This window comes from Ambystoma mexicanum, chromosome 3q (assembly GCF_040938575.1).
Source record: "Ambystoma mexicanum isolate Mex_15411 chromosome 3q, UKY_AmexF1_1, whole genome shotgun sequence".
NCBI lineage: Eukaryota > Metazoa > Chordata > Amphibia > Caudata > Ambystomatidae > Ambystoma > Ambystoma mexicanum.
Window position 1 is genome coordinate 1020883381 of NC_090926.1, and position 26408 is coordinate 1020909788.

Sequence of the window (26408 nt, forward strand, 5' to 3'; positions counted from 1 at the left end):
TCCCACAGGAGAGTCTTCTGTCTCTTCTCCCACAGGAGTTGAGTTTGGGTTTTCCGCTGGACCCAGCCCGTCCGGAGCATGGATCCCATTGGGTGCTGTCGGAACAGCAGGAAGAGAAGGTGTTCCCTCCACAGAGGTGGCCTTCTTGGTCTTCCTTCTTCTTGCCTTAGGCCTCGCCTTTGGCTCGGATACCTGACTCACAGCCAGACCCGGTGTCACCTGTGACCTAGTGACTGCAGCAGCAGTCATGGGAAGACCATCCGAGATCAACCCCAACTCTACTAGATCATTTCCTAACAGAATGTTAGCAGGGACATTGTCCTGAACCAGGACAGGAAGCTTTGCTGTCTTGTCTCCAATCATGAGTGTGACTAGGGCTACAGGCGATAATTTGGGAGGCCCACCAGCTAACCTGGTGGTTTGCAGAGGAGCACCTTCATAGTCCTCTGGCTTGAGCAGGGTCCTGTCCACCACTGTCATGCTTGCCCCAGTGTCTCTCAAACCAGTAGAAGGCTGGCCATTCAAGAGGACACTTCTCAAAAATCTACGGGTGTTCTGTGGGATAGTCGCCAGTACTTCTGCGTACTGGTCCCAGGCCCCAAGGGACACTAAGGAAATCTCTACTGGAGCACCAAATGTGATTCCTGTAGAGGAGGGGAGGACAGTGGCCTCCACCTCAGACACGGGGTAAGGGTAGGTCAGGCTGACAGCCTGTACTCCAAGTGCCTTACCTTTACACTTGGGGTCACCCCTTTTGTGATCCAGAGCCCCACAATCCCAACAAGTGCCAGGAGTGCGGGGTACGGTACTGGAACCACTGGGAGCCTGCTTTGCAGCAGGTGGACCACTACTCTTATTCCCACCCACAGAGGACTTATCCCCACTAGATTTTTGGGTCTTAGGAGAGGAAGGTTTTGGTTTACCCGACTGTGACTGCTTTTGGGACTCCTCAGCTTTCTGAGAGGCCCCCTTTTCTTTGTCCTTGTCCTTCCCACTGGAGTCCTTAGGGGACACCCGGTGGGAGACCCACTTGTCAGCCAACCTAGCCAGCTTAAAGGGGTCCAAAATGTTCTGGTCAGCCACATACTGACGCAGCTCTGGTGAACAGGCTTCAGAAAAATGCTCAAAAAACAAGAGGTGGGACAACTCAACAAAAGTTTTCACCTTGTATCCATCAATCCACCCCATCATGTTCATGTGCGCAGTACTCACCCAGTCAACCCAAGACACATTCTCTCTTTTCTTAAATTCCCTGAACCTTTTAAGGTATTGGGCAGGTGTCTTGCCAAACTTGGCAATCAAAGCAGACTTCATACACTCATACTGACCCCTTTCTTCCACACTCAGCTTCAGAATACAGTCATATCCAGTTTGAGGCACTCTGCTTAACAAACACTTAGCCCAATCTCTTTTATCTACATCATGAATTGCACAAGCCATTTCAAACGCTTCAATCCATTGGAGGATATCTGAACCCTCCACAAACACACCAACCAAATCTTTCATAAACTTGGTGGCTGGGGACCTGCCACTCTCAATTGGTCTAGCTGAAGTCTCCACTCTAGCTCTCTCTAGCTGGATTCTCTGACATTCAGTGTCCTTGTCTTTGAGCGCAAGATCCCTATTCTTGAGTTCCACTTGCTGTGCCAGCTCCTCTTTCTTAAGCTCAGCTTCTATTTCCAACTTGCGATATTCAAAGGCCAATTTCATCCTTAATAACTCAAGTTCCATGGAATTGCTGGGGTTTGGAACAGAGGCAGCAGGAATGGTGGCATTCCCAGAAACAGATTCAGCGACAACCCCAGGGGCAGAGTCCTCACTGGTTGCATCCCCCCCTTCATCAAGGGTTTCACCATCAGTCTGGTAGTCCACCAGGGCAGCTATCAGCTCAGCCCTAGACTTATCCACAAAGTCCAACTCCCTGGCTTCACAAGCACTCTGGAGAGCCTCTAAGCTCATCCGAGTCAATTTACCATTTGCAATGGGCTCCATTGCCTGTAATGCAGTTATTTGGTACACACCCAAACCTTAATCTAATAAAGTGCGGATATTTTGTAAGTGGCACGGTTATACACTGAGTCTTAAAACCATAAGCATCCCACCGCTGCCACCAGCTTTGTAAAGAAGACCGGTGGGGGGGTCTGTACTTCTGCTCTCTATATGGTAGAGGGGAGGCACAGAGGACCCCAGCCAAGATTCTCTAATACGGTAGCGATGGGCGAGCAATCAAGGCCTAGCTTCTCAGGAGGTGATGCAGGCTGGTTCTTAAGTACAGTGTATCCCCAAGCCCCCACAAAGGAATGTCCACACACTGTATTACTGAAAACACAGTCTTTATATAATTAATATTCAAGGGTTATGTACACTTATCACAATAACGCACTTTGTGCTCAGGAAAATCAGCAATGGTAAATATCTACAATTCTAAAGTGGTACCACTAATATTAGACCTCATTAAAGTGCATTCACAATACTGTAGAAATGGCACACAGATCAATAAGAAGGAAACCAGCAATAGAGAGAGGAGAGATAACAGAGGGTTGAAACAATAGGCAGAATACTGGCCCTTGCTACTGGACACAGTTCTGTGTGGAGATCCCCCCACCTGGGCAACCTGCAAAATAAAGAGATATAACACCAGCCCAGTCCAGATATTGTTCAATAGTCTATTTCTCTCCTATAATGTTTTTACCCCCCCAATGTACCTGGTGGAGTCGAGTTCCTCGAAAAGGCGTCGACAAGCGTCGAGGGACTCGCTGTTCGGCGACGGGGAATCGACGGCCCTTCTTGAATGCCTTCCTTTTCAGGCGGGAGGCACGGGGCGTCGAACGTCCGTCGACAAACGAGGCCGAACGTTGTCGAAGAGGCGGCAGCTCCGTCCGAGCGGTGCTCGTCGGCGTCGGGGCGTCGGCGTCCTGCAAGGCGGAGGTGTGCGGGGCACCTCGATGACAATAGTTCTGGACCGCAAAGATTGTAGAGACGGGAGCCCAGCAAGGGCGTCGAGTCGTCCGAGTCTTTGGGGTCGTCGGGTGGCGGGAAACCCACCGGCAGGTTTCTCCTCGGCGCGTTGGTCGTCCTCGACTTTCTCCGGCAGGATAAGCGGTCGACGATGCGGTCGAGAGAGTCCTTCGATTGAATGTTCTTAGGCAATGGAGCGGACGGCTCCGATCGTCGGCGGCACGGCGTCAAGTGGTTCCCACGGCTGGGCACACAACTTCGACGGGCCTCCAGCGGTTACACAGACCTGCGAACCCTGGTCGACGGCAATGGACTTCGACGGCGTCGATGTCCGGGTGCTTCACTTCGATCTCCTCGGCGGTCCCGTCTCGGGTCGGCAGCCTTTCGAGGGTCTGACTTCCAGGGCGCTTCGGCGAAGATTCAGCGGTGCTCGATGGTCCCTCGGAGCACGGGAAGAGGGCGCCTAGCCAGGTCCTCTCTCGGGTCAGCCCTCGACAATTTCGACAACCTTCAGTTCCGTCGAAGCAAATGCCACAGCAAGTCTTCTTCTTCCAGCTGGACGTCGAGGATCAGCAAATCCAGTTACTCTTGAGTGGAGACTCAGCTTCTGAATGCTTCTGAACAATTTCCAGTGGTGAGAGGTCCCCAGATATACTATTCTGTCTCTCATCCACACTGCTGGCACACACACAGCAGCCAATCACACAGAAGGGCATTCATGCAGTCAGTCAGCCAATCAGGCACACAGTGCATTCAGGCCACACTCCTCCCTTTCAGACACTCACAACAAGGAATGTGGATTGGGACAAGTACCCAGCCATTCAACACTACACACTGCATTCAGGCCAGTTTCGGGCAGGGCTGTCTCAGTCTTTGTCTCTCATGCCAGAAACCAGACAACCACAACAAGGAGTGTATAGTGGTCACACACTCCATTCACCCAGGTCCTACCCACAGGAGGTACCCACAACATACAGTCACTGGGAAGGCTCCAGTCAGTCTAGCTGGGCCTTCACAACAACACCATATATGGAACTTCCACCCAACAGCCAGTCAGGGGGAAGGGACAGAGTCAGGGCTTCCCAGGACTTTGGGAAAAACAAGATAACAGGCAATAGAAAGCAAGAGGCCACAGGGGCCATCTTGTTTCCTATCAGGAATCAACTGATTCCAATGGCAGGGCCTGGGTATCCCAAAATGGAGGACACCCAGAGCACCTGTCAAATTCAGCATGGAGCTGCCACCAGCCCATACCCTGCTCTGTGGGCCACCCACAGGTGCCCAAAAACATACACTAGGGGCACAGGGTTGTACCCCTACCCATGGGTGCCATAAGGGTATCCCATGGGTCTGTTCACCAAATCAAAAGAGAGCTGCACTGCCAGGAGTCCCTCATGGACTCCTGGGCAGAAAACATGACAGAACACACGGTAAAAACAGAGAAAGGACAAGGATTCAGAGGCCCTGTCCCTCAGATGCATTTCCGGCATCACACCCAGACCCCCTCATCAGAGTGTGGGACTGCAGGAAGCGAAGAAGATTGACCGGGCGATCCGTGTCCTTTGTCAGTGATGCAGAAAAGGCACCAAAACAGCAGAGTGAACTCAGAAGTTGCTGAAAGTCGTGTTAGAGGTCCTGCCTCGAGACTGCTGCGAAGAGATCCCGTCCATTGTCCTGCCATCAGTCCAAGGAATCCGGAGGTCAGGGCCAGAGCTGAAACATTGTGGAGCATCCAGCACAAACATTTTCTTCTAACCTAAGGTAATGTGGGGGAAAAGGTATTGCTTACCTGATTTCAAGAAGTCACTCCAGAGCATTGGAGTGCACATAGAGGTGTTCAGGGCAACCACCTCTTACCTCAGACCCAAGCTGCTGCTTGTGTTCCCTTCTCAAGTCCTTTTTAAGGTCTCCCTTGTTAGTTGTTAATTTGCTGCTTCAATAATACTCGAGACTGGAAGAAATCCAAAGGAACTCTTCGTAATTTGCTGTTTGTCAAGACTTCAAGCCCTCTCCGAACTGCCTTTAGCTAGGGTTGCGTTTTTGGACTTAAAGGACTTTTAGGCAAAGGAGAACCGTCTCTAGTACCTTAAACTAAGCTCATGTTAAACCAACTAACCATATTCCTCCCTTTAAGTGACTTTACTATATGTGTTTGCAGAGTAAATGCATTACTGTATGAAACGCTGAAAACCGCATGAGTGCTCAATAACCGATAATATGATAACATTGTCTTTTCCCTTTCTAACGTTGATACAAACGTAACCGCAAACAAACACAAATGTAAAAGTACCCTTTGAAGTGTTTTTTTTTCCTAGGTGTTCTAGTATACACGTCTGAAATATTTAAAGTGATTCTGGTGTAAATAGAATAAATATATACTTTTTATATAACTTATAAGTGTAAGTTCTTCTTTGATGTGCCTGTCTAACTAGATTCAGTGTACTTCCCTACAGCTTAAGATCGGCCTGACTGCTCTGCCACTCTACCAAGGTCCAGAGTTAGTACAGACTGATACTAAGAGTTGGGGATCTACACACCACTGGGATAGCTTACTAAAGTCTTACTACCAGAAAGATTTTAGAAAACGCCTCATACAATGTTGTAATGTGTATGCAGTGGGGGTGAGTGTGTATGTTGTGTCTGGTAATAGCTGATGTGTACGGTTGGCGTGTAGTTCGTCATTGTGCATTTGTCATATACAGATAAATCTTAAATCGTTAAAATCTCTAAATTGGTTGTGTCGATTTTCAAAAGTCTTTCAGTGCACCAACAACAGATGAAATCAAAGTGTCTGCAATTAATTGTGAACATCGAAACGGGTAATTTTGAGATATTTGGGCCGAAAAAATACGTTTTTTTCCCTATGGGAAAACCCATGTTAAAAGCTGTTAACATGATCAAAATTGAAACTATGAAGTTTTTAATTTACAATTCTGAAACGATGCATGCACAGGCAGCTGCCTCGAAATATTACTGCGCAATATTTTCAGATTTTGCAATGCAAGTGCTCGAAAGTTGAGCAATGTTGTTTTCTTATGCACCATAGAGACTTCATCTTATTCTTAACTATGCATCGCGCAAGTGCAAACGCATATGTTTGTGTGCAAGCTTTAAGTGTGTTTTAGGGATAGTTGCTTGACCTTGTCTTTACCTGCTTAGAGTTAACGGCCTAATAAATCAGTACTCCAGTGTTGCTTGATTTATTGGAGTGCTCTGTGTGCAGTTAAGCTGTAAGCAGGAGTTCCAAGCTCCTAGCAATTTCTAACCATGCAAAAACACTTTGTGGAAAAAGTGTTTGAAAATGTCCCCCGATTGCTGTCTCCTCTCGACAGCTGTTGATGTGATTGGCTATTATTTGGGTGTTCATGTAACGAGCTCGGCATGATTACTGCTTTCTTTCAAAATACATTAACACAATTCTGAAACAATCGCTATATGGTAGGGTACTGCACAGCATAAAACGTGAACACAAAATCTCTCTCCAAAATAGTAGGCGTCAAACATGTCAACAGATTTCAAGCATCGGAATTAATTAGTAATGTAGGTCTCCACAACAAGAGTACAAGAATACAACCTCTGAAAGGAAAGTAGGCGCTCTCAATCGCAGACTAAATTAAAAAGAAAACATCAGAAGTTTGAACTAGACTGATTCAATGCAATATTAAATGGTATGAATAAAACTCAAGACATATCCATTTAGGAGGGGAAAAAATAATAATAATGACAACAAGGGCAATTGGCAATTAAATTAATAGTATCCTACACTTCTCTGTCAGCATGGACAAGAACCTGGCTACTGATAGTTGCAGAAAGATTAGTCTCTCATAAGCTTTAAAAAGAGTAGCAACAACGTCCAATGGTCACAATTGGGCTACTGTTTGGATTTTTCAAATTAACTTATTGTAAGGCATAGCTATTACAATTGGAGATAGGGAGAGCCTGTCAGGCTTTGAGAGCGATTGGCCTTTATAGGTTCTGATAGAAAAAATGAGAATATGCGATGGGTCCAGAATAAAACAGCCTCTTTTTTGAGACAGCCAAGTCGGACTTCAACCAATGCCTTTGCGGCTGCTGTATGGTGAGATCAGGGTGCAAAACGTGCAATAGCCACTGGCTAGTCATATTTCATTCTTGGAGAGTAAGAAGTGGTGCGCTGTCTGTATGTATAGAACTGAGGCAGCAAGTGACATTTTTATGGTTATCTAGTAGCCATCAACTTGAATTTGTGCCCCCAAATTAAGCTTTAGCAACTTGCTTGAGTGGCTCAATGTACATACCGAGGAGGTAATGTCAAAGTGGAATATTATTGGTCTGTTCTCATTCTCAGTGCTCAGGGTTGGCAGGAGCGATCGGAGAACTTTGCTTTCATCCACCAAAGCATCAATCATTCGAATGGTTTTCAATACTGGAATATGATCTGCATGGATCAGCGTAAGCTTCTTCTGCAGCCTTTTAACATAGAGAGATTTTCCTGAAACCAATCACAAGAAAATGGAAAGGAAAAAGTGAGTGAAACTGGATAGAAATTACACAACATTTATTCTGCAAAATGGCATCAGGTGTCTAAGGGTTCATAGAAAAGCAGGATGAAAAAGAATGATTGGGAAATTCTGAAAGAAGTTTGTTTTCCTATGTATGAGTAAGGAACACGTTACTTACCTGTAACTGTTGTTCTCCAGCATGGGTCTGGCATGGATTCACATGCTCATGAATATTCCCTGTCGTCAGGCTGGGAATCCTCGGTAAAGAAAAAAATCGGTATCAGTTTCGTTTCTGATCTGTCTTTCTTAGTAGTAACCAATCACTGATCTCTGGGTCATACTGCCCCCAGCCAATGACTGCCCTCTCCCTAAGCCCCTCCACGGCAGCCATCCTCAGATTTGGTAGCACGTAAAGTGGCAGTATGACCAAGTGAAGAGCCGCAGAGTGGAAGGAGGGAGGGTTCGCATGTGAATCTGTTAGGCAGAAACCTGTGCAGTTCCCTTTCGGAACACTGCAAAAGATTTAGGACTACAGGTGTTAGCAGTAAACCCACTTGGTAGCAGTCTGTACCACCCAGATTTACCTGGTAGCTGTGGCTGAGCAGTCAGACTTCCCTCAAGAAGAGTTAGGCAGTATGCAAAGTATACACAATAGGCACTCCGACACAATAGCACAAGCAAACACTGACCAGAGCTTTGGTATCAAAGTATATAATTATTTATTTAAACACACACTGTTTGAAACACTCCAGCACTCTTATTTGTAAAACACTCTAAACATAGTTACTATTATAATATATACAACCCTTATTCCTTATTAGACAAGTCTTAGTTATCCCAACTTATTTCCAGGCAGATGTGAGCGCTTAACTATAGATGGCACTCCAATAAGTTCATGAAAAAGGGAGGGAAAAAGGCAGAATATGTGAAGATACACCACTCTGTGAGATTTAGGAACACTTTTAGCAAGGCAGAAGAGCAAAAGTCACTTGTGAGCCAAAGTCCACAGGCTGGGCCCTCTCTTAGAGAGAGCAGAGCACAAATGCGCCCAAGATCACACAGTTACACTAGGCTTTGAAAGTCTTGCAGAGAGTTCGAAAAGAGTTTAGAGAGGCTCTGAAAAGTTTAGCCAGGGTGTCTCAGGCTAACCCAGGTTCGAAAGCCGGGGGCTAAATCTACCCCGTACAGTCCGTGGCAAGGGAAGCCAGGCGGAACACGGTACCTTAAGTGGGAAGGATCCTCCAGCGGTGGCAGTTGTTCCTGGCAGCAGGCGCAAGTCTCGGCGTCGTCCAGGGGAAGAGAAGATCTCGACTTGGAGGAAAGATGAAGGTCGTTGCACTGTCAAGGAAGAAACCAGCCGCAGAGTTTTCCGGTTAAAGGTATTACCCTTTATTTCGCGGTCGTGGTAAAACGTGGTATTCCGGTTGCCGGGGTGCTTGGCACAGGCAAGGTGGCCACGAGATGCGTCGGGAAGGCGAAAAGATGGTGAAACAGGTTATCCCCACCAGTCAAAGGAAGAAGACTCTCCGGCGGGAGATCTCCTCTCTCGTTGGGAAAAGTGGTGAGACGGTTCAGCAGGGCTCCACCGGTGGTGTCGTCGTAGCAGGTCGGCTCAGCTTCTCCCTCGTCAGATTCTTAGGTTCTGTGGCGACTTCTGAAGTTCCAGTCCCCAAAGCCCTGCTTTTATGCAGAAAACCCCCATTCACTCAGCCTAGCTGTCACTCAAACATGCTAAGTGGTGAGCCGGCCGGGCCAATCGGCGGGCCAATCAGGACGGAGTGCAACTTGAGTTGCCTAGGCAACTCAGTCCAGGGTGCCTAAATCCCCCTCCACCCCTCCTAAGTACCCCAGACAGAGTGGCACCACTTTGGAGGGCTTCTGTGGAGAAGCCCGCCAAAAAGTGGAACAAAGGGCTCGACTTGGGTTGGAGTCACAGAAGAGAACACAAACGCCATTTTAGAACCGAGTTTTGGCAAAAAATACCAACCAGAGAATTAATAATAAATAAATAAACCGGCGGTATGTTCGAGGCTATCGTAATTAAATAAATTAAGATAGTAGCCTCGAACAATGGGAAAATCCCATAGAGAAATATTTGCGGTTGAATATAAAAAGTAGTATCCACTGCCACCAGCCAAAACACGATCAGGGGGGACTGAGACGTGCCCCCTCGACTAACAGACCCCGGGGCAATCGAATTGCCCCAGCCAGTACATCCACAATATGATGGTTTGTACTGGTTCTGTTCAGAATTCAAGCCTAGTAAAGTCATTGGTGACTTTACATGCCCTGGGAGACAGTAGTCAGTCCCAGGCTATGGAGTCTATACTGGGGGGTCACTATGACACCCCTGGGTTACGGCACTGAGGGTGCTGTGTAACCCATCTCACAAAAACACATGAAGCCCTATGGAGTAAAAGACCCCATAGCCCATTAAACACATCTAGAGTCAAAGGAACACACACAAATCATGTCCAATAGTGAGGGTAAAAAATAGTCTCCAGCAAAGCTGCTGGGGGACTCATTAGGTTAGGAAATTCAGCCTAAACAGAGAATTCTCCCTAACACTCGCCCCCCCCAGACTAAGGGACAGGAGGATTTAATCCACTCCTGGATGAACCTCATATCTCTAGTCGATGACATACATCCTAGAGTCCATCAGCATTTTGATGGTGACACCCTGACCTGTGCTCAATGGTGAAATCAAACCCTTGCAGGCAGATTGACCATCTCAATAGTTTGGGATTTTCTCCCTTCATTTGCATTAACCATCTCAAGGGTTGGTGGTCAGTCTGAATGACAAAAGTAGAACCATACAAGTATGGCCTAAACTTCTTCAGTGCCCACACAATAGCAAAGCATTCTCTTTCGATTTTTGCCCACCATGTCTCAGGATCCTTCAGCTTACGGCTGATGAAGCAAATGGGGTGCTCCCTACCCTTCTCATCCAGTTGGCTTAGAACTGCACCTATACCTACATTGGAAGCATCAGTTGGTACAATGAAAGTTTGGTGGTAGTCAGGAGCTCTCAGTACTGGAGCTTGGCAAAGAGCTTTCTTCAGTTTTTCAAAGGCCTGATTGCACTCCTCATTCCATTTGACATTTTTAGGGAAATTTGGAGAGGAGATTACATTCAGTGGAGAAGCTATGGTCCCATAGTTCTCAATGTAATTCCTGTAATACCCAGTGAGGCCTAGGAAGGCTCTCACCTGGGTTTGAGTAGTAGGTGTAGTCCAATTTTGCACAGCTTCAATTTTGCTGAGCAAAGGCCTTATTTCTCCACCTCCTACCTCATGCCCAAGGTAGACCACTTTACTTTGACTGTTAAATTGGCCTGCTCAAGAGCCTGCAAAACATGTCCTAGGTGGTTCACATGTTCCTCCCAGGAGTGGCTGAAGACTGCATTGTCATCCAAGTATGCCATGCAGAAGTCCTCCATCCCAGCTAGAACTTGATTCACCATCCTTTGGAATGTAGCAGGTGCATTTTTTAATCCAAAAGGCATGACCTTAAACTGGTACAAGCCAACTGGGGTTGAAAATGCAGTTTTCTCCTTGGCATGGTCTGTCAAGGCTATTTGCCAATAGCCTGACGTAAGGTCAAATGTGCTGAGGTACTTGGCTGCACCAAGTTTATCCACCAACTCATCTGTCCTTGGCAAAGGGTGGGCATCAGTCTTAGTGACTACATTAAGAGCTCTATAGTCCACACAGAATCTCAAGTCTTTGGATCCTGCCTTTGGTACTAACACATCTGGGCTAGACCATGGACTAGTAGAGGGCTCTATTACCCCGAGATCAAGCATCTTCTTGACCTCCCCTTTGATATGGGTTCTTACATTTTCTGACATTCTGTATCCTCTGCTTTTGACTGGCAGACAGTCACCAGTGAGAATCTCATGCTGTCCCCAAGGGGTCAAGCCTGGTGAAAGTGAGAACAGGGAGGCAAACTGATTTAACATGGATTTGCACTCCTCTTGTTGCTCAGGTGTCAGATCTGAAGAGAGATTGACTCCTTCAATTTTCTCATCTAAAGGTACACCTCTGAGGAGATCAGGGAGAGATTCACTCTCTTCTTCCTCTGCTGCTGAAGCTAGAAGCAAGGCTCCTACTTCAGGTCTGGAGACGTACGCTTTTAGTCGGTTGGTGTGGAAGACTCTAGGAGCTTCCCTGGGTCTGCCCAGATCCACCAGATAGTTGACCTCCCCAAGTTTTCCCACATCTTTGAAGGGTCCCATCCATTTGTCTTGCAAGGCCCTCTGCCTTGTTGGGAGCATAATGAGAACTAGCTGGTCTTGAGTGAACTCAACCATGTTAGCCTTTTGATCATGCCAATGCTTGACCAAAGCTTGTCCAGCTTTCAGGTTATCACTAGCTTCTGCCATCATGTGTGACATTCACCTCCGGAGACCAATCACATAGTCAGTCACTCTGACTGGCTTGAGGGGAGGAGCACCTTCCAATCCCTCCTTAATCAGGGCCAACGGACCTCTGACTGGATGGCCATAGAGAAGTTCAAAGGGAGAATAACCTACTCCCTCCTGAGGGACTTCTCTATAAGCAAAGAGAAGGCATGGCAGTAGAAGGTCCCACTTGCTTTTCAAGGGTTTCTCTAAAGCACCTATCGTGCTCTTCATGGTTCTGTTAAACCTTTCCACCAACCCATTTGTCTGGGGGTGGTATGCGATTGAGAACTTGTAAGTAACTCCACAGGTTTTCCACATGGCTTTCATGTAGTGGGACATAAAGTTTGACCCCCTATCGGATATTAGTTCCTTAGGAAACCCAACCCTGGTATACAATACCAAGGAGGGCCTTAGCCACAGCCGGAGCTGTAACAGTCCGCATAGGAATTGCCTCAGGGTACCTAGTAGCATGGTTTACTACATGGTCTACTACAACAAGGATAAACCTGTTGCCTGAGGAGGTTGGGGGATCAAGGGGACCAACAATGTCAATCCCTACCCTCTAAAATGGGACTCCCACAACTGGGAGAGGCACTAAAGGTGCCAAGTTCCTGGAGCCAACCTTACCAGAAGTTTGGCAGGTATGGCAGCTCTTGCAAAATTTATCTACTTCAGCCCCCATTTTTGGCCAATAGAAGTAGAGTGAGAGCCTTTCCTTGGTCTTCTTGAAACTCAAGTGACCAGCCAAAGGAATATCGTGGGCTAAGTGCAAGAACTGTTGTCTGTTTTCTTGAGGTACTACAAGGCGTTTGTAGTCTCCAGGTTCAGACTCAGTTGGTTCACTGTAGAAGAGGCCATCTTCCCAGTGCAACCTATATTTCCCAGGCTCTTGCCCATCAGCCTGAGAAGCTGCCTGGTAGCGGAGACCCTCCAGAGTTGGACATTCTCTTTGTCCCTTACGAAAAGCTGCCCTGCTGGGCCCACCTTCTGCCAATAAAGCCTGCAGCTCAGGATGGTCCTCAGGGTCCAGATCTCCAATAAGTTCTTGGCCTCCCACTAGCTCTTCTTCAGAGTCTAGTTCAAACACACAGGGTTGTACCTCCCTCTCAGCCTCAGCTGGAGGTGGAGTTACAGGTGTAACTGTGGACAACCGAGGGGAAGTCCCTGTTGGAAGCACTGGAGTGCTTGCTGCTGGCTTTTTTCTAGGAGTCTTGGGTTGCCCCTTTGCTCCTGATCTGGTAGTTACTGCAGTAAGTTGCTCCAGTGGGAGAGGAGTGATCTCTGTCATCATCTCCTGAGATAACCCTCGCAGGGTTTTCTCTCTTGCAGGTTTTGTGAGCTCCTGTAACCTTTTACTAGGAGGTCTGGGGGTATGTGACACAACTCCAAGAGCTTTCAGGTCATTACCCAACAGAACCCTACCTGGTACTTCACATTGTATACTGACAGGTATCTCTACAGCCATATCATTACACTGGATGAGAACTGGTAACTGGGGGACACATCTGCACAGGCCCTCCAGCTAACTTGGTGAGGCATTTGGGTGCCTTAGCAACATCCTCTGTCTTGAAAAATGATTAATCCACCACAGTTATGCTGACCCCAGTGTCCCTAATGGCAGGAGCCTCCTGGCCATTCACCTGGACACTGTCTTTATAATACTCTTTAGTATTATCTGGGATAGAATTATACACATCTAAATTCTGTTGTTCCCACAACCCCAGAGAGACTAAAGAAACACTGGCTGAGACACCAATGGGTTCATCAGCCAGCAGTATAAAGTTTCCACTTGCCATTGGGACTTCCTCTTCTGGAGCGAAGGCTAAGGAGGCAAGCTGGATCCCTGGAAGTTTACCTTTACATCTGGGATCTCCTTTCACATGGTCAGTGGCCTTAAAAACATAGCATGAGCCAAAGGTTCGCTGGAATGGAGGCTTGTTCTGACCTCCTTCTGGTTTTGCACCAGAAGGTACACAAGCCTGAGTTGGTTTCCCTTGTGGCTTACCCTTATGGTTTTGTTTGGGGCCCTCTTTGGAATTTGCAGTATTAGAATTCTCTTTGGAGTCCTTTTTAGGCTGTTTCCCCTCATCCTTCTTCTGAGTTACCCCAGAATCCTCGTGAGTGGCCCTGTTGGCAACCCACAAGTCAGCAGCCTTAGCTAGCTTTCTGGAATCTAATTCTTTTGAATCAGCCAAGTGCTGTCTGAGCTCAGGAGAGCAGGCATCATAAATTGACTCCAACATAAAAAGATTTTTCATACCTTCATAAGTGTTCACCTTGTAACCCTTAATCCATCCCTCTAAGTTTTTCAACCCTTCACTCACCCAGGTAGCCCAAGGGGTACCATCATGCTTTTTGAGGGTTCTAAACCTCTTAAGATACTGGGAAGGGGTCTTCCCAAATCTAGCTATCAGAGCTAGTTTCACACATTCATACTCTTTCCACATAAGTTGCAACAGGGGGAAGCCTAGAGAACAACCAGGTGAGTAAGTCATTTCCTGTGATGTTCTGGAGCCCAGGATTATATTCAAACAGAGACAACCAATCCAACACATCCAACTTAGGCTCATACATACCAACCAATTCTTTAGGCATCCAGGGTCTTTTAGGACTGGAACTTCTAGAGGAGCCAGAGAGAGAAGCATTTTCAACAGACAATTTCTTCATTTCTAGCTCATGCTTGAGCTCCATTTCCCTTAGCCTTGGTTCTTTTTCAGTTTGAGCATTAAGTTTCTTATACTCCAATTCTAATTTCATTCTCTCCAGTTCAAGGTATTGCGGAATAAATGTGGGACCTGGTAAAGGTCCAGTAGGTACAGCAGGTAGAGCAGACAGAGGCCTAGGGGGGACAGTCACAGCAGCCTCACCCTCCTCTTCTGACTCTTCCTCAAGATCATCAACATTTTGTTCAGTTTCAATCTCAATACTGTTATCTACAGTTGCTGGAGTGGTATGTTCCTCTGAACCATCATCCAGGCTTTGGTTAGCTAACAACCTTTCTATTAGCTCCATTTTCTTGCCTAGAGTCAGGAGATTCATATGCTTACAGAGAACTCTTAAACAATCAGCAGTTTTTGTAGCAAGGGACTCTTGACTATAACTTTCCATAGTTAACATGTTAGAAAGATTACTTTTTCAGTTCTAAGCTTTGTGGTTAGTTGCACTAAGGTATCCTAAAGCACACTAAAATGTATACTCAATACAAATCCCACCGCTGTACACCAGTGTTAGGCAGAAACCTGTGCAGTTCCCTTTGGGATCACTGCAAAAGATTTAGGACTACAGATGTTAGCAGTAAACCTACTTGGTAGCAGTCTGTACAACCCCGATTTACCTGGTAGCTGTGGCTGAGCAGTCAGACTTCCCTCAAGAAGAGTTAGGCAGTATGCAAAGTATGCACAATAGACACTCTGACACAATAGCACAAGCAAACACTGACCAGAGCTTTGATATCAAAGTATATAATTATTTATTTAAACACACACTGTTTGAAACACTCCAGCACTCTTATTTGTAAAACACTCTAAACATAGTTACTATTATAATATATACAACCCTTATTCCTTATCAGACAAGTCTTAGTTAACACCACTTATTTCCAGACAGAGGTGAGCGCTTAACTATAGATAGCACTCCAATAAGTTCATGAAAAAGGGAGGGAAAAAGGCAGAATATGTGAAGATACACCACTCTAAGATTTAGGAACACTTTTAGCAAGGCAGAAGAGCAAAAGTCACTTGTGAGCCAAAGTCCATGGCTGGGCCCACTCTTAGAGAGAGCAGAGCACAAATGCGCCCAAGATCACACATTTACACTAGGCTTTGAAAGTCTTGCAGAGAGTTCGAAAAGAGTTTAGAGAGGCTCAGAAAAGTTTAGCCAGGGTGTCCCAGGCTAACCCAGGTTCGAAAGCCGGTGGCTAAATCTACCCCGTACAGTCGGTGGCAAGGGAAGGCAGGCGGAACACGGTACCTTAAGTGGGAAGGATCCTCCAGCGGTGGCAGTTGTTCCTGGCAGCGGGTGCAAATCTCGGCGTCGTCCAGAGGAAGAGAAGATCTCGACTTGGAGGAAAGATGAAGGTCGTTGCACTGCCAGGGAAGAAACCAGCCGCGGAGTTTTCCGGTTAAAGGTATTACCCTTTATTTCGCGGTCGTGGTAAAACGTGGTATTCCGGTTGCCGGGGTGCTTGGCACAGGCAAGGCGGCAACGAGATGCGTCGGGAAGGCGAAAAGACGGTGAAACTGGTTATCCCCACCAGTCAAAGGAAGTAGACTCTCCGGCGGGAGATCTCCTCTGTCGTTCGGAAAAGTGGTGAGACGGTTCAGCAGGGCTCCACCGGTGGTGTCGTCGTAGCAGGTCGGCTCAGCTTCTCCCTCGTCGGATTCTTAGGTCCTGTGGCGACTTCTGAAGTTCTAGTCCCCAAAGCCCTGCTTTTATGCAGAAAACCCCCATTCACTCAGCCTAGCTGTCACTCAAACATGCTAAGTGGTGAGCCGGCCGGCTCACCACTTGGGCCAATCAGGACGGAGTGCAACTTGAGTTGCCTAGGCAACTCAGTCCAGGGTGCCTAAATCCCCCTCCACCCCTCCTAATTACCCCAGACAGATTGGCACCACTTTGGAGGAATTCTGTGGAGAAGCCTGCCAAAAAGTGGAACAAAGGGCTCGACTTGGGTTGGAGTCACAGAAGAGAACACAAACGCCATTTTAGAACTGAGTTTTGGCAAAAAATACCAACCGGAGAATTAATAATAAATAAATAAACCGGCAGTATGTTCGAGGCTATCGTAATTAAATAAATAAAGATAGTAGCCTTGAACAATGGGAAAATCCCATAGAGAAATATTCGCGGTTGAATATAAAAAGTAGTATCCACTGCCACCAGCCAAAACTCGATCAGGGGGGACGGAGACGTGCCCCCTCGACTAACAGACCCCCGGGCAATCGAATTTCCCCAGCCAGTACGTCCACAATATGATGGTTTGTACTGGTTCTGTTCAGAATTCAAGACTAGTAAAGTCATTGGTGACTTTACATGCCCTGGGAGACAGTAGTCAGTCCCAGGGTATGGAGTCTATACTGGGGGAACACTATTACACCCCTGGGTTACGGCACTGAGGGTGCTGTGTAACCCATCTCACAAAAACACATGAAGCCCTATGGAGTAAAAGACCCCATAGCCCATTAAACACATCTAGAGTCAAAGGAACACACTCAAATCATGTCCAAAAGTGAGGGTAAAAAAAAGAGTCTCACTCTTGGCAGAAGAAAAAAATAAACCCCAAAAATCCAGCAAAGCTGCTGGGGGACTCACTAGGTTAGGAAATTCGGCCTAAACAGAGAATTCTCCCTAACAGAATCCATGCCAGACCCATGCTGGAGAGCAACAGTTACAGGTAAGTAACTTGTTCCTTCTCCAGCATGGGGACTGGCATGGATTCACATGCTCATTAATATAAGAATACATAGAGTACACACATGCACAACCACGGGAGGTGGCAAAGGCTCAACAATAAGCATTACATAAACTCAACATTAAGCAACCTCCTCACCAGGCCCACCTTCAGGCGAACAGGTTGCGCAGCACTGCTTCGCCGACCCTGGACTCCTCCCTGGAGTCCCGATCGACGCAGTAGAATCTCGTGAAGGTGTGTGTCGACCTACACGTAGCAGCCCTGCAGATGTCCAGCAGGAGCACACCAGACAGGAACGCCGTAGTAGCTGCGATCGCTCTGGTCGAATGGGCTCTCGGACGGCCGGGCAGCGGTCGGTTTGCCAACCAGTGACAGTGCATAATGCAGCCGGAGGGCCATCTGGAAATGGAAGCCTTCGAGAGAGCCTTCCCTTGGTTCACAGGTCCAAAGTTCACAAACAGTTGTGACGTCTTCCGAAAACCCTTTGTGCGGTCCACGTAGAACTTCAGCGCTATAGCTACATCCAGCGAGTGCAAAGACCTCTCGGCCGGCGACAAAGGTGACGGGAACAAAACTGGTAACACCAAGGGCTCGTTGAGATGGAAGTCCGACGGCACCTTGGGCATGAAGGAGGGGTGCGTCCTAAGCACCAACCTCGTGTCGTGAAAAGTCAAGTATGGAGGCTTGCAGGATAGGGCCTGGATCTCTCCCACTCATCGTGCGTAGGTGATGGCCACAAGAAATGCTGTTTTCCACGACAGGAACTTCAACAGTGCCGAATGCATAGGCTCGAATGGCGCCCCCATGAGCATGGTCAGCATCACGTTGAGCTCCCACGCTGGGGCTGGAGCCTTCACTGGCGCGAACGACTGGAACTGTCCCTTCATAAATTCCTTCACCAGGCGATGAGACCACAAGGACGGCCGCCCTGCAGTTCTGGTGTATCGGGAGATCGCTGCCAGATGTATCTCGATGGAAGCGTGACCTAGTCCAGCTTTGGCCAGCGACAGTAAGTATGGTAGCACTTGAGGGGCCATAATCCGTAGAGGGTTAATCTTCTGTGCACGGCACCAGACAGAGAACATCTTCCACTTATGTCCGTAGCCCTTGAGAGTTGAGGACGCCCTGGCCTTTGCAAGTACCTCTCTGCAGTCAGCCGGGATATCGTACCCTCCAAACTCTAGTGCTGCAGGAGCCAGGCCTGCAAGTTCAGCGACTCTGGGGCGTGATGAAGGATGGAGCCTCCTTCTCTGGAGAGAAGATCCGCGTCCGTCGACAGTTTGACTGGTGGAGACACTAACAAGTCCAGAAGGTCCGGGAACCAGATTTGTCTCGGCTACGCCGGTGCGACGAGGATCATCCTGCACCGGGATCTCTTGAGTTGGTTGATGAGTCGGAGCAACAACGGCAACGGAGGGAACGCATACAGGAACAGGCCGTCCCAGGGGAACGAGAAAGTATCGCCCATGCTCCTCGGCTGGGGAAACCTGCTGGCGAACCTCCGGCACTTGGAGTTCGTTGCCGTCGCGAACAGGTCTATCAGGGCATTGCCCCATCGCTGGAAGAGACGATCCACTTGATCCTGACGCAGTTCCCAGTGCCACAGATCCTGTGCTTCCTTGGATAGGGCTGGGGATCTGGTTCCTCCCTGCTTCCGGATGTAGAACATTGTGGTGGTGTTGTCGGTGAAGATCCTCACCACCTTGCCCTTGAGGGACGGGATAAAGGACCTGAGGTCCCAGAACACTGCTCGGAGCTCCAGGATGTTGATGTGGAGCGGTTTCTCCTCCGGTAGCCAAAGGCCTCTCGCGTGAAGATCTTCCGTGTGCGCTCCCCACCCCTCCAGGGAGGCATCCATGGTCATCGTCACCTGGTGAGCTGGGGTCTGAAAGTCTGTGCCCGTTGCAAGATGCTCGCGGGTGCCCCACCACCGGATCGCCTGGCGGAATGTCTGGTTGAGAGAGATCCTGTCTATGAAGCTGCCCGTCGCTTGCATCCAACCGGCATCGAGGAACTCCTGTAGAGGACGCATCCGAAGCCTGCACAGGCGCACTAGATATATGCATGAGGACATCATCCCGAGAAGGGACTTGATGGACCTCACCCTGGCCACGTCCGTGGCCAGCAGACGCTGCACCTGGCCCAGGATGGATTTTGTCCTTTCCTCCGAGGGCGAGGCTAATCACGCAACTGTATCGAGGTTGGCTCACAGAAATAGTGCGACCTGCGATGGGACCAGGTGGGATTTGGGGAAGTTGATGGAGAATCCCAGGACCGTGAGCAGCTGAAGGTCTTTGCTGTGTGTTTGCCAGCGAGATCCCTTGTTCTTGCCCGGATGAGCCTATCGTCCAGGTAGGGGTAGACGTGGATCCCCTGTAGGCGCAGCCGCGCAGTCACCCGTGCTAGGCACTTGGTGAACACCCTGGTGCCGACTTCAATCCGAATGGGAGGGCCTTGAACTGGTAGTGCCGTCCTTGGACCACGAACCCGAGGAACTTTCGGTGTCCTTTTAGAATGGGGTTATGAAAGTACGCAACCTCCAAATCCAACGACGATAGGAAGTCGCCTTCCTCCAGCTGTCCCAGCATGTGCTGGAGGATGACCATCCGGAACTTCTGTGCCTTGATGTACTTGTTTAGTTGACGCAAGTCCAGGATGGGGTGCCATCCTCCTGTCTTCTTTCTGACGAGGAAGTATCTTGAGTATACTTCAGAGCCCCGGAGCCTCTTTGGGACGAGCTCGATGGCACCTTTCTTGAGCATCGCCCTTACCTCCAACAGCAGTTGAGGGACGTGGTTCTCCTTCCTGGCCACGGGAGGAATGCGGGGGCACTTCTTTAGAAATTCGAGCGTGTGCCCGTGGGCCAGGGCATCCAGCACCCAACGGTCGGTGCAGATGGACTCCCACACGCTGATGAACCTCGTCAGCCGGCCTCCCACCGGGGTGCTTCGGTGGGGGGCCGTCTCAACGGCCGGTTCAGTCTTGCTTGGCAGCAGCCTTGCTGCCTTGGCCTCCTTGGCGACGACGGCGAGGTCCACCTGACTTGCCTCGTCCCCTGTAGGCTTCTTGCGACGAGGAACGGGCCGCCTGACAGTACGCTCAGGAACCGCCGCCGAATCCTTTGTAGGCACCTTGCTTGCCTCCAGAGTTCCGAAAGGGCGGCCGTCGTGGCTGTAGAACTCCCAAGGCCTGAGCCGGCTTTGTGTCGGTCTTGATGGCCTGTAGTGACTCGTCCAATGTCTTTCCAAACAGGTTGTTCCCGTCGAAGGGCATGTCCAAAACCTTGGCTTGCACATCTTGGCGGAAATCCTTTGCTTTGAGCCACCCCCGCCGTTGCCCAACTTGCGGAAACCGGTGTCGGCAATGTCCGTGGCCACCGTTATGTCGTGGTCCGAGGCCACCTCACCTTCCTGTAAGATCGCCAGGGCCTCTGCTCTCTTGTCGTCCGGTAGGAAGTCCAACAGGGGGGCGATCTTGTACCACAACTCCCTGTCGTAGCAGGCCACAATCGCTAGGGCGTTGGCCGCCTTAATTGTCGTCGCCGCCGACGAGATGACTTGTCGTCCCATGGCATCCAGTTTCTTTCCCTCGCTGTCCGGTGGGGAGGTAGAAGTTGAAGCCGATGCCCCCCGCCGCCTTCTTGGCCGCTGCTGAGACGACCAAATCTGGGGTCGGCTGTGCCCTAAGGCACAAAGGGGCAGAGTTGGGAACCCGGTACTACTTCTTATACCGGTCCCTCTTGGCAGGCGTCATGGACGGGTTCTTCAGAAAGGCGAGACCCTCGTCCCAGATGTCATCCAGCAGTGGCACTGCGAGGACCGTCTTCCTCTTGGCTCCGCGCCATTGGTAGAGGAAACCTTCCTTCTTCTGCTCTTTGGGGCAGTGCTGGAAAAGCTCGGATGCCCTGGCAATCATGCCGAAGAAGGAGCCAATCTCGTCGGGCGGGGAGGCCCAAAGCGGTAGTAATGGGAGATCCGTCCCGTTGTCGCCACCGTCGTCATCCGTCCCTGTCGTGGCCGTGTCCGTTCCCGTGTCGTCCCCAGGGACGGGGGACGGGGACGAAAGCTGAGAAGGCTGTGGGGGTTGAAAAGGCGGGTTTGGATGAATTCTCCTCCTCTTGTTTGGAGGGCTTGCCGACGGGCCTGGCTCTGGTTCGTCCGTCGGGGGTAGGGGCAATCTTGTCCTTATCTCCGTACATAAGGATTGGATTGCCATCGAAATGGCCGCCGAGTTGTCCTGCGGCTCAGGATGCGACGGGCGCGATGGCTGCTCCACTGGGGGCTCATCGGCTCCACCCTCGCTCTCGTCGTCCTCCTCGTCGGGATCCCTCCTGTGGGACCGGGCCTCCTCAACGCTCTTGTCGAGGCCCTCCAAGACTTAGACCAGCTCCTCCTTGGAGGCTGTATCTGTGTCCGTAATGGCCACCGGCCACCCCCTCTTTTTCTGCCGGGGTCTTCACAGGGGTCTCCTCGATGGGCTGGAAAGAGGATTCCCTCTGCGGTGGCAGGGAAACTCTGGGCCCCAAGGTCGCCTCCACTGGGGTAGCCTCCACAGGCAGCGCCAGGGCCATAGCGACTTCCTCGATAGAGGCCTTTGCCGGATGAATCAAGGCCTTCTCCACCTTGTGCGTGCTTGCGGCCTTCACCTTGGGGGGAGGATCACTGCCTCGCTCCCCCTCGGCTGGTTCCTTCGAGATCGACCGGAGCCTCTCCAGAAGCTTAGCCGGGTTCTCCGATTTCCCCTTCCCCGAGCCAGAGCGTTGGCTTGTGGTTGATGGCGCCGGTGAGGATGCGCCCTTCCTGGCAGCTGAGGAGCCCGACCGTTCGGCGCTCCCGGTGTCCGCTGACTCGCGGTGCTTTGCCTTCTGTTGGGCCCCCGTCGCCAGGGCGCCCTCACAGGACTTAGAAGACCGCTCTGACTTCTTCTTCTTCTCAACTGACAGGCTCGTTGCCTTCCAGCCAGTTGGCGAGACGGGTCAGACGATCCCTCATGGTCCGTTCCATCATGTTCCTGCAAAACGCACAGTCCTTCTCCATGTGCGTCTTGTCTTCGTGAAGGCAGTAGAGGAATCTCGAATGCTCGTCCTCCATGAACAGATTCTGTAGCTTGCATGCAGGGCAGTTCCTGAACAGCTTGGATCCGGGTGTCAAGCTTCCTTTCTCCTGGGCCATGTCCACGAGGTAGGCCTCAGAAACTTCTGGAATCCTCCAAGAAGCGTAGCTCGACGAAAACTTCACCCTTGAGGGGCGTAGAAAATTCCGAAAAGGATCCCTGTTGATCGGAAGTAGAAACGGTGGAGCTTGAGGCTCGATTTAACTGAAAAATTAGAAAATCTCTTTGAAAAAGCGCAAAAACGCAGTAAAAGCTCGAGAGCTATAGCACGAGGACTCCCAACACTTGAACGTGCGGTAAAAATCTGAGGATGGCTGCCGGGGGAAGGGCTTAGGGAGAGGGCAGTCATTGGCTGGGGTCAGTATGACCCAGAGATCAGTAATTGGTTACTACTAAGAAAGACAGATCAGAAACGAAACTGATACTGATTTTTTCTTTACCGAGGATTCCCAGCCTGACGATGGGGAATATTCATGAGCATGTGAATCCATGCCAGACCCCATGCTGGAGAACTGAAAAGCAGGTAGAGAGGATGTTAAAGCACATTGGCATGCATTGTCTCCACTTCCCCTACATAACACCATACAATGTATTTGCAACTTACCCACTCCTGCTCTCTTTGAAGATACAATCCCGACACACGACCGATTTTTGAACACAGCTGCTGCTGATGGTATATTGCTGGCAACAGTCAAATGCTTGCAGAGATATTCCTGAACCTTCTCCGCTGACTGCTGGGGAACCACATGCACTTTATACTGGCTAAAAACAGAGGGGATATAGCTGTGCTCCCTGTGGGAATTGCAGAGGAGTACCAACCGGTAGTCGAGCACAGCTTCAGACTGAAGCTTCTGAAACAGCTGTTCTGCTCTGTAACCAACATCATAACTCAGCTCATCTGCAAACAGTGCTGTGTAAATCTTCTGCCCAAGGCACCCCGGGGTGAGGCATCGTCTAAGGAACAGTTCAACCTGCTCGTAAGGGGTTCCTGCAGTGCACAGGAGCACTTCATCATAGGTTGGGAGCTCCTTGTCTGGGCAATGAGAGTAGATAGCTAGCGCTGAAGATAAGATCTCAGCAGGAAGGCAGAGAATAAGGTTTGGACGATAGCTCAGTAAACTTGGAGGAAGTGTACGATTTATAATCTTTGCTTTTCCTACCAAAAGAGAGAGACTGTGTCCAAGTGTGTCTATATCTAGGCATCCAGGGATGAAGGAGCTCATGCAGTCCATGTAATATTCCCAGACGAGATCCAGTTTTTTTGATATCATGCCCTCATTTTCCAATGACATTTTAAGATCTGTAACCATCAGCTGCCCAAGTTTAGATTGCTCTTTTCCCCTTTCTGGATCCTGTTTGCCTTGTGAGGCACAGACGCCTGGCATTCCATTTATTAATGAAAGCCCCTTCCGTTCTAACACCAACTGCATGACGTTGTACTTGGTACAACTGGGCTGTATGAATGAGAGCATCATCAGGGCCTCTTTACTGATGTCTGCCCGCTCAAACTGCTGGCACAGGTAGAAAAGCTGCTCTGCTGTGTAATAATTTAGGTAATAGTGCTCTGTACGCTTCTTCTCCATGAAATACTTCCATCGCTCCAGGAAGAACTCCATCCTCCTGCAGATGATGAGGAGCAGGTCTGTAAGCTTCCCTCGGACATCAATCTTTCCAATCGCCGGCAGATTGAAATCCATCTCAATTGCAATGTCACTTTCAGGGGAACAGTACAGCTTGGCATCCCATTTCCTGAACAGAGCATTCCCAGCCGAATGTAGATCAATAAAGGACACTGCCAGTCTGTGGACATTAGAATGGACCTGAAGGGGGAAACAAAACAAATACATTAAAAAAACACCTGGAAACTGCAGGTGCATTCCACTACAGACAATTCAGCTAATAGTCTATGCATAACAAAACATTGTCAGCAACAATCACCGTTTGGTCAGCAAATCCATCTTGTGTACCCTCTAGTCCTATAACTGGCTTTTTGGTGTACTGAATATTTATGTAGACATGGAGGCTTGTTAAAAAGTCCCAGTGAAGGCAACATTACACTTTTGATAAGCTGCATTGGGTAACCCAAATAGCTATGAGGTTAGAAGTACGGTGAACAACCATGTTATGTCGCTCAGTTGCTTTCATCAGACAAAGTGTATCAGAGTTGCAGGCTGGTAACATCTATATTATATATATTTAGTCCCATCGCAGTGTGTATAATTACACAACGGCTACCAGGTTAATACAAAATAGAAACAGCTACCCAGCGTTTTTCTTTGTGGTTATTGTTGAGGGATTTTCAGAATCAACACTGGGGGAAGTTTCTGAGAGGCCAGCCTATTGTAGTGAACAGGGAAAAGACAAGTTAGTCTGGCCAAACTCTTACAAAGATATGTGACTGAGCAGTAAGGCCAAGTGGTTATGGTGGCGTATTGGGTTATTCAAAGCGAGTCAAGGAAATAAATGTATTTATTTAGGCCTGACACATTCTTTCCAATGAAAATAACATGCAAGTAATTATGACCAAATTCACACTATGCATACATATACATTCACCATAGTGTGTTCTTGCTAAGGAAACCATCACTTTGCTCTTAAAACAGTTAATTATACTTCAAGTAAGAAACACAACTCAACTGCATGCAACAAATTAAGTGAAATAGGTGAGTAACCCAGAACCAACTATATCTCAAAGTATTGCGAGAAACAGCAAAACACTAATACAAGCCTTATAAATTAAGGTTCCTTGCATGTCAAACGTCCTTCACTGTTCAGCAGAAAGTCCCAATGTTAAACCTTTGTAGGCAATGAGGAGTCTATAGAAATAGCAAAACAAGTATTGACAAAGCCAAAGGGTGAGTAAGTGTTCTCTGATGAGATGGTTCCTCTGACTGGACAGCTGGACAACCCAGGCACAACAAGATGAAGATCACTACAATCCCCCGACAACAGGAGACCCCCAGGACATGAAGGCAGCCAGCAGTGAAGATCAATGTTCTCAGGTCGTGAAAGACAACACTCATGGTGGAGGCAATGAAGCTGGTCTTGCAAGGCCCCTCTTCTTTCTAGTGAGCAGTAGAAGCATGAGGATGGTTCTTGACTTACATGCAGAGATTTTGTGGAGTCCCAATTTGAAACTCGGAATGAATGATGCAGTGACGGGGCCAAGGAGGGAGCTGGTCTGTACATTAATTGATTGATTGATTATTTATTATGCACTTATACACACGTGTTTCAAGGTGCAACCATGCATGGGAGGAGAAGACATAGGGAAGACAAGACAAACGATCTTACTAGGCATGGCACATTCAGATTATGCAGGTGAACAGAACAGAAAGTACATGGTGGGGCAATAGGGACCAAGTGTGCCCAGTCCCGTCAGAACCAGGGTTAAGTGCAGTGCTACCACTCTCATGGGTTGTAACCGAAGTGCAGTAGTGCTGCAGCAAGCAGCAAGTGCAAGGCCCAGGGGCAAGTGCCGGAGACTGGCAAGGAAAGCTTGGGACCTGTGAGGCTCTGAAGGTACACCAGGTAGCCAGTCAGCAAAGCTGAGCAGAAGCAAAGGAGAGAGAGCGAGAGAGCAGAAAGAGGTGGCTAACAGGGGAGAGGGAGAGAGAAGGAGGTGGTGAAGAGGAAAGTCTTGAGTAGTTTTCAGAAATTAAGGAGATCCGCCTCAAGACAGAGAGAGGCAGGGAGGCTGTTCCAGAGGGTGGATAAAGATCCCCCCCCAGTCTCTGCTTGGAGAAGCGGCTCATCTGCAGAGAGTTGGAGGAAGACGAGCGGAGGGATCGGGAAGGCGAGTATTTAGGAAGAGAGCGTTGCAGATAGAGTGGGCCAAGGCCCCAGAAAGCCTTGTGGACAATGCAAAGTGTCTTGGTCGTAAAATGTGCAGCCACGGGGAGCCAGTGAAGGGATTTTAGCACCAGAGAGATGCGTTCCATGGGCTTGAGGCCAAGGAAAAGGAACAAGTTACTTACCTGTAACTGTTGTTCTCCAGCATGGGTCTAGCATTGATTCACATGCTCATGAATATTCCCCGTCG